This window comes from Solanum pennellii, chromosome 7 (genome assembly GCF_001406875.1).
Source record: "Solanum pennellii chromosome 7, SPENNV200".
In the NCBI taxonomy this organism is placed as follows: domain Eukaryota; kingdom Viridiplantae; phylum Streptophyta; class Magnoliopsida; order Solanales; family Solanaceae; genus Solanum; species Solanum pennellii.
Genome location: NC_028643.1, coordinates 17,592,847 through 17,600,522, shown reverse-complemented (window position 1 = coordinate 17,600,522; position 7,676 = coordinate 17,592,847). Strand labels below are relative to the sequence as shown.

Below are 7,676 nucleotides of genomic sequence, written 5' to 3'. Positions count from 1 at the left end.
GCAGACGTGCCCTCGGCCAAATGGCTTCGGGCGCAACTTGCGTTCAAAGACTCGATGGTTCACGGGATTCTGCAATTCACACCAAGTATCGCATTTCGCTACGTTCTTCATCGATGCGAGAGCCGAGATATCCGTTGCCGAGAGTCGTTTGTGTTTACAGAGCAGCGCGCTTCCTCCCGCACGATCCGCCAATGGGGCGCGAGGGGGAGGGCTGTCGATTGAAATATTCCTTGGCGCTTTCCGCGTCTGGGTTCGTTGGTCGACCGAAGAGCTTGCGCGCCTCGGGCGACGGGAGGGAGGCGCGCGGCGAGCAAGCGCCGAACCCAGTGTTTAAAACGAGTTTGCGGGTCGTTCTGCTGTGGAGGTTTCGACAATGATCCTTCCGCAGGTTCAGCTACGGAAACCTTGTTACGACTTCTTCTTCCTCTAAATGATAAGGTTTAATGGACTTCTCACGACGTCGCGGGCAGTGAACCGCCCACGTCGACAGGCGGTGTGTACAAAGAGCAGGGACGTAGTCAACGCGAGCTGATGACTCGCACTTACTAGGAATTCCTCGTTGAAGACCAACAATTGCAATGATCTATCCCATCACGATGAAATTTCAAAGATTACCCGGGCCTGTCGGTAAAGGCTATAAGCTCGTTGAATACATCAGTGTAGCGCGCGTGCAGCCCAGAACATCTAAGGGCATCATAGACCTGTTATTGCCTCAAACTTACGCGGCCTAAAAGGCCGTAGTCCCTCTAAGAAGCAAGGGATACCTCCGCATAGCTAGTTAGCAGGCTGAGGTCTTGTTCGTTAATGGAATTAACCAGACAAATCGCTCCACCATCTAAGAACGGCCATGCACCACCACCCATAGAATCAAGAAAGAGCTCTCAGTCTGTCAATCCTTACTATGTCTGGACCTGGTATGTTTCCCCGTGATGAGTCAAATTAATCCGCAGGCTCCACTCCTGGTGGTGCCCTTCCATCAATTCCTTTGAGTTTCAGCCTTGCGCCATACTCCCCCCGGAACCCAAAAACATTGATTTCTCATAAGGTGCAGGCGGAGTCCTAAAAGAAACATCCGCCGATCCCTGGTCGGCATCGTTATGGTTGAGACTAGGACGGTATCTAATCGTCTTCGAGCCCCCAACTTTCATTCTTGATTAATGAAAACATCCTTGGCAAATGCTTTAGCAGTTGTTTGTCTTTCATAAATCCAAGAATTTCACCTCTGACTAAGAAATACGAATGGCCCCCGACTGTCCCTGTTAATCATTACTCCGATCCCGAAAACCAACGTAATATGACCGAAATCCTATAATGTTATCCCATTCTAATGTATACAGAGCGTAGTGTCACGACCCGCCAGTTATCCAGGCAGATCGCGACCCGTCTAGGCAGCCAGCAGCCGGTGCAAGGGGACAAGCAGCCCAAAACGGTCAGCAGACCAAGGGGCAGGCGTTCAAGCAGGCTGCAGGTGAACAGGCAGGCGTTTCAGCCGTTCAGGCAGTTACAGCCGTTGCAGGCAGTTACAGCCGTTGCAGGAAGTTTCAGCCGTTACAGCCGTTTCTGCAGGTGAAGGGTCGGCAGGTTCCAGCCTTGGAGAGGCTTATGCAGGGCCTCTGGAATGTGGGGCAGACTAGGGAGCAGCTAGGAGTCCCTTTTTGGAAGACTTAGATACATTCTAGGAATGTAGTCATGCCTTGAGTGCATGAACCTAGGGGCTTGTATAGTGTAGCATTTATTTACTCTTAGTGTTTAGAGTAGTATAAATAGGTAGTCATTGTATTTGTAATACATCCACCAACATATGAATACAAGTCTTTCATCCAAAATCTGAATTTGTATCTCTTTCTTATTTCTCTTAGCGATCCAAAATTGTGAGAGGCTTACTTGAGTTTGCGAGATACGTGAAAGAATCGTGAGCAAACCGTCAAGTGCCGCACGGAGTCTTGTCTAGATAGAAAAGGCCGTGACAACTGGTATCAGAGCAGGTTCATCGTAAGAGAATGACGAACGAAGAGAAGGTAGCGGCGCTAGCATCACCCCCAACGTCCGCACTGACGGAGGCAAGAAGAACAAGAAAGGGAAGAAGCAGCAGAAGGGAAATGAACCCAATCTGCCCGACCCCCCACCAAGCGACGGACAAACATCTCTCCCGCCCACTATTGTCAATGGATGTGACGAAGACACCGGCGAGGAGCCTGTGGATGTTACTTTTGGACATGAGTGGATTGCCAGTGTCGAGATGGCAAGGCAAGCCGTTGAGATCATAGGCCAGCGCTTGAACGTGACGGACAGAAATTTCAAAACCCTTGAAGAGTACTCCCTTGAAGAAGTTTACAGCATCCGGAATGAGTTGGAGGTACGCCAGCGGGCAGAGTACGAGACAAAGGAGGCCATTACTTCCTTAGAGTTCAGATTTAGGGAAGCACTTGGCGCAGTTGAGTCGCTTAAGGCCAAAGTGGCAGCACTCGAGGAAGATAGAGAGGTTTGTGGATCCTCATCACATGACCGGGAAAGGGAAGCCAGAGTCGAGGCTCCCTGGCCACCTGTCTTCAAAGGCGTCTGTGACGCGCAAGAGGTGGATAATTTCCTTTGGCACTTGGAAAATTACTTCAATTGTATGCGGGTTTGAAGTGATGTGAACAAGATCAACACGGCTGTGTTGTATCTTTCGGAGTAGGCCATACAATGGTGGAAGCGTAAAGAGTCTGACATCGCAAAGGGGACATGCACGTTGAACACATGGGAGCAGTTCCGTGTGGAGTTCAAGAAGGCGTTCTTCCCTAGCAACGTTGTCTATGAGACAAAGCGCAAGCTGAGGGAGTTGAGACAGAAGAGCAGCATACGCGCGTATGTGCGGGAGTTCACCACCCTTACATTTCAGATTCCCAACCTCACGGACGATAATGCGTTGTTCTACTTCATGGATGGGCTGCAAAACTTGGCCACAACGGAGTTGGAGCGGCGGCAAGTCAGGACTATAGACGACGCCATTACACAGGCCGAAGCCTTGACAGACTTCAGGCAGGAGAAGTCTTTTAGTGCCGAGGAGGACGATGAGGTAGGCAGTCATGATGATAGTGTGGAAGACAGTGGCGATGGCGAGGAGCAAAGGCCACAACCCAAGAGGCGTGACACCTACGGGTCCAGCGGCAAGAAGCCCGGAGATCGTGGCAACACGGTAAGGGATTCCAAGGATGGTTGCTTCATATGCAAAGGGCCGCATGGTTATAAAAGATGCCCTGAACTGAAAAGTCTTGGTGCTATCCTCCTTAAACGGAAGGAAGAGAAAGCCCAAGAGGAAGAAGTCGGGGAGACTAAGCAGTTGGGCGTGGTAAGCCTATGCGGAGCTGTCATTAGACAACCATCGACGAGGCCAAGTCAAGATAAGCCAAGGCAAGCGGAGCCGAAGCATCCTGATCAGGGACTTACAAAGTCTAAGGCGTGGGCTCAAACGGTCGACATCACGATCAATGGGAAACTTGCTCGTGCGTTGGTCGACACCGGTGCGGAGGTCAACCTTGTGACCAAGACGGCAGCAACAAGGTTGGGACTGCGATATAGTGCAAGTAACGACCAAATCAGGACTGTCAACGCACCACCTATTCCCATGGTTGGAATTGCGCACGGGGTGAACATCACGATAGGCGATAGGCAAGGGAAAACCAAATTCACCGTCCCTCCCATAGATATCTGTGATATTAATCTTGGGCAGAGGTTCTTCCAGCAGTGCCATGCAGTTATCGATCCTTATCTCCAACAATTGATAATCATGGAGAAGGAAGGAACGTGTATGGTTCCCATGGTAATGGCACAAACGCCGGAGGGACAGGTTCGTTTAACAACCATAAAGCTCGAGAGGGTCGACGTGAGATAGAGGTTAGCATCAGCAGCAACCATTGCAAGTTCGAGAGAAGACAATGGTGCTGAAAAATCCTTGCCTCCGCGAGCAAAGAGTGTTTCGAGCAGGAACTCTGCCGTGATGAAGAAGAAGCCGCCGAGGCACTTGCCTCCGTTGAAGGAGGAAGTTCGGAAGATTCAGTCGAGAAAGGTCGAGTCATCGATGAAGAGGCTGCTCGAAGGGATTGATCGAGTACGCGAGTTAATGGTCGGCCGGCAGAACTCAACGCCGATACAGACGCAATGCGACGCGGTCAGGTGGGGGAGTTTGTCACAACCCGCAAGTTATCCAGGCAGATCGCGACCCGTCTAGGCAGCCAGCAGCCGGTGAAAGGGGACAAGCAGCCCAAAACGGTCAGCAGAACAAGGGGCAGGCGTCCAAGCAGGCAGCAGGTGAACAGGCAGGCGTTTCAGCCGTTACAGGCAGTTACAGCCGTTGCNCTAAGAACGGCCATGCACCACCACCCATAGAATCAAGAAAGAGCTCTCAGTCTGTCAATCCTTACTATGTCTGGACCTGGTAAGTTTCCCCGTGTTGAGTCAAATTAAGCCGCAGGCTCCACTCCTGGTGGTGCCCTTCCGTCAATTCCTTTGAGTTTCAGCCTTGCGCCATACTCCCCCCGGAACGCAAAATCATTGATTTCTCATAAGGTGCAGGCGGAGTCCTAAAAGCAGCATCCGTCGATCCCTGGTCGGCATTGTTATGGTTGAGACTAGGACGGTATCTTATCGTCTTCGAGCCCCCAACTTTCGTTCTTGATTAATGAAAACATCCTTGCCAAATGCTTTCGCAGTTATTTGTCTTTCATAAATCCAAGAATTTCACCTCTGACTATGAAATACGAATGNTAGGTAGTCATTGTATTTGTAATACATCCACCAACATATGAATACAAGTCTTTCTTCCAAAATCTGCATTTGTATCTCTTTCATATTCGAAAAGGCCGTGACAGTAGTGTCACGGACCTAGAGAATCTTACAATACTCCGTGCGGCACTTGACAACTTACTCACGATTTTTTCACGATCTCGTAAGCTCAAGTCAGCCTTTCTACTCGGAACTCTAAGAGAATAAGAAGAAAGACAAAGACAGAACTTTGGAAGAGAGGACTTTTATTTTATTATTCAGTTGATGGATGATTTACAAATACAATGACTCCCCTATTTATACTACTCCCTAAGCCTAAGAGTTAATAAATGCTGCTATACAAGTCCCTAAGTACATGCACTCAATACATGTTCTACATTCCTAGAATATTTCACTAGCTCTTCCAAAAGGCTCCTAGAATTCTCTAGTCTGCCCCAATAATCTAGAAGTCTCTAGAGTCTTGCACAAGCCTCTCCAAGGCTGTTGGACCGCCTGCCCCCTTCGTATGCTGCGAACTTGCTGGAAAGGTGGCCGGACGTCACAATCTCCCACACCTAATGATGCGACGACCGCGTCGCATTGCGACTGTATTGGTGTTGAGTATTGTCGTGCGATCATCAACTCACGTACTGGGTCAATCCCCTCGAGTAGCCTCTTCAGCGATTTCCTGACCTTTCTCGACCCTATCTTTCGAACTTTCGCCTTCATAGGAGGCAAGTGCCTCGGCGACTTCTTTTTCATCACGGCAGTGTTCCTTCTTGGAACCCTCTTCATGCGCGGTGGCAAGGACTTTTCAGCATCATTGTCTTCTCCTGAACTTGCAATGGTTGCTGCCGATGCTAACTTCACATCGACCCTCTCGAGCTTCATGGACGTCAGCTGGATTTGTGCCTCCATCTTCTGTGCCTTTACCATGGAACCATACATGTTCCTCCTTTATCCATGATCATGAATTGTTGGAGATAAGGATCGATCACTGTATGCTGGAAGAACTCCTGCCCTAGAATAATATCATAGATATCTAAGGGAGCGACGATGAACTTGGTTTTTCCTTGCCAGTCGCCTATCATGATGCTCACTCCGTGCGCAACTCCATCCACAGGAGTTGGTGGTGCATTGACCGTCTTGAGTTGGATATTGCTTGGACTATAACGCAACCCCAACCTCGTTACTGCCGTCTTGGCATGAGATTGGCCTCTGCACCAGTGTCGACCAACACAGGAGCACGTTTCCCATTGATCGTGATGTCGACACATTGAGCGCATGCCTTAGACATCGCAAGCCCCTGCTCCGCATGCTTCGGCTTCGCTTGCCTTGGCTTCTCTTGCCTTGGCGTCTTTGATGGTTTCATGGTGACAGCCCTGCATAGATTTATCAAGCCCAACTGCTTAGTCTCCTCAACATCATCTTCTTCTTGGGCTTCCTTTTCCTTCCGCTCTCGGAGGATAGCACCAAGACTCTTCAGTTCAGGGCACTTTGCATAACTATGCGGCCCGCTGTATATGCAGCAACCATCTCCCTTGGCAACTTGTTTCCTCACCGTGTTTCCACGATCTCCGGATTTCTTGCCGTTGGACCTGTAGGTGTCACGCCTGTGAGGCCGTTGCTCCTCGCCTCGCCTCTTGGGTTGTGGCCGTTGCTCCTCGCCTTCGCTACAATCTTCCCCACTATCATCATGACTACCTTCCTCGTCGACCTCCTCGGCACTGTGAGACTTCTCCTGCCTGAAGTCTGTCAAGGCTTCAGCCTGCGTGATGGCTTCATCAATAGTCCCGACCTGTCGCCGCTCCAACTCCGTTCTGGCCCAACTTTGCAGCCCATCCAGGAAGTGGAACAACATATCTTCATCCGTGAGGTTTGGAATCTAAAGCGTAAGGGTGGTGAACTCCCGCACATACGCGCGTATGATGCCCTTTTTCTTTAACTCCCTAAACTCGCGCTTTGCCTCATAGATGACTTTGTTAGGGAAGAATGCCTTCTTGAACTCCTCGCGGAATTGCTCCCACGTGTTCATAGTGCATGTCACCTTCTTGATGTCGGACTCTTTACTCCTCCACCATGGCATGGCCATGTCCAAAAGATACAACACAGCAGTGTTGATCTTGTTCATATCACTTCGCACCCGATTAAACTTGAAGTAATTCTCTAAGTGCCATAGGAAATTCTCCACCTCGTGTGCGTCGCGGACGCCTTTGAACATAGGTGGCCTTGGAGCCTCGACTCTGTCCTTCGTTTCCCGGTCAAGTGACGTGGATCCACCAACCTCCCTGTCTTCCTTGAGTGCTTACACTTCGGCCTTCAACGACTCAATCGCGCCGAGTGCTTCCATAAGCCTGAATTCTAAGGAAGTAATGGCCTCTTTCGTCTTGAACTCGGCCCGTTGGCTTGCCTCCAAATCCTTTTGGATGTTGTCGTTCTCCTCAAGGGTGAAGTCTTCAAGGGTTTTGAATTTGTTGTCCGCCCCATTCAAGCGCCGGCCTAAGATCTCAACGGCCTGCCTTGCCATTTATACCCTTGCAATCCACTCTTCTCCGGCAGTAACGTCTACGACATCCTCGCCGGTCTCTTCGTCACTTTCATCGACAATTGTGGGTGGGTGAGATGTTTGCTCCTCGCTTGGTGTGGGATCGGGCAGAATCCCTTCATTTCCCTTCTGCTGCTTCTTTCCTTTCTTATTCTTCTTTCCTCCATCCATGCGGACGTTGGTGGTGCTAGAGCCGATAACGTCTCCTTCGTTCGGTTTTCTCTTACGATCAACCTGCTCTGATACCACTTGTCACGGACCTAGAGAATCTGACAAGAATCCGTGCGGCACTTGACAACTTACTCACGATTCTTTCACGATCTCGTAAGCTCAAGTCAGCCTTTCTACTCGGAACGCTAAGAGAATAAGAAGAAAGACAAAGACAGAA

At 50.0% G+C, this 7,676-nt stretch overlaps 1 pseudogene; it reads right to left on the bottom strand.

Moving 5' to 3' along the window:
- LOC114078110 lies at positions 1 to 146 on the bottom strand (annotated as a pseudogene).
- Between the last annotated feature and the right edge of the window lie 7,530 nt (positions 147 to 7,676).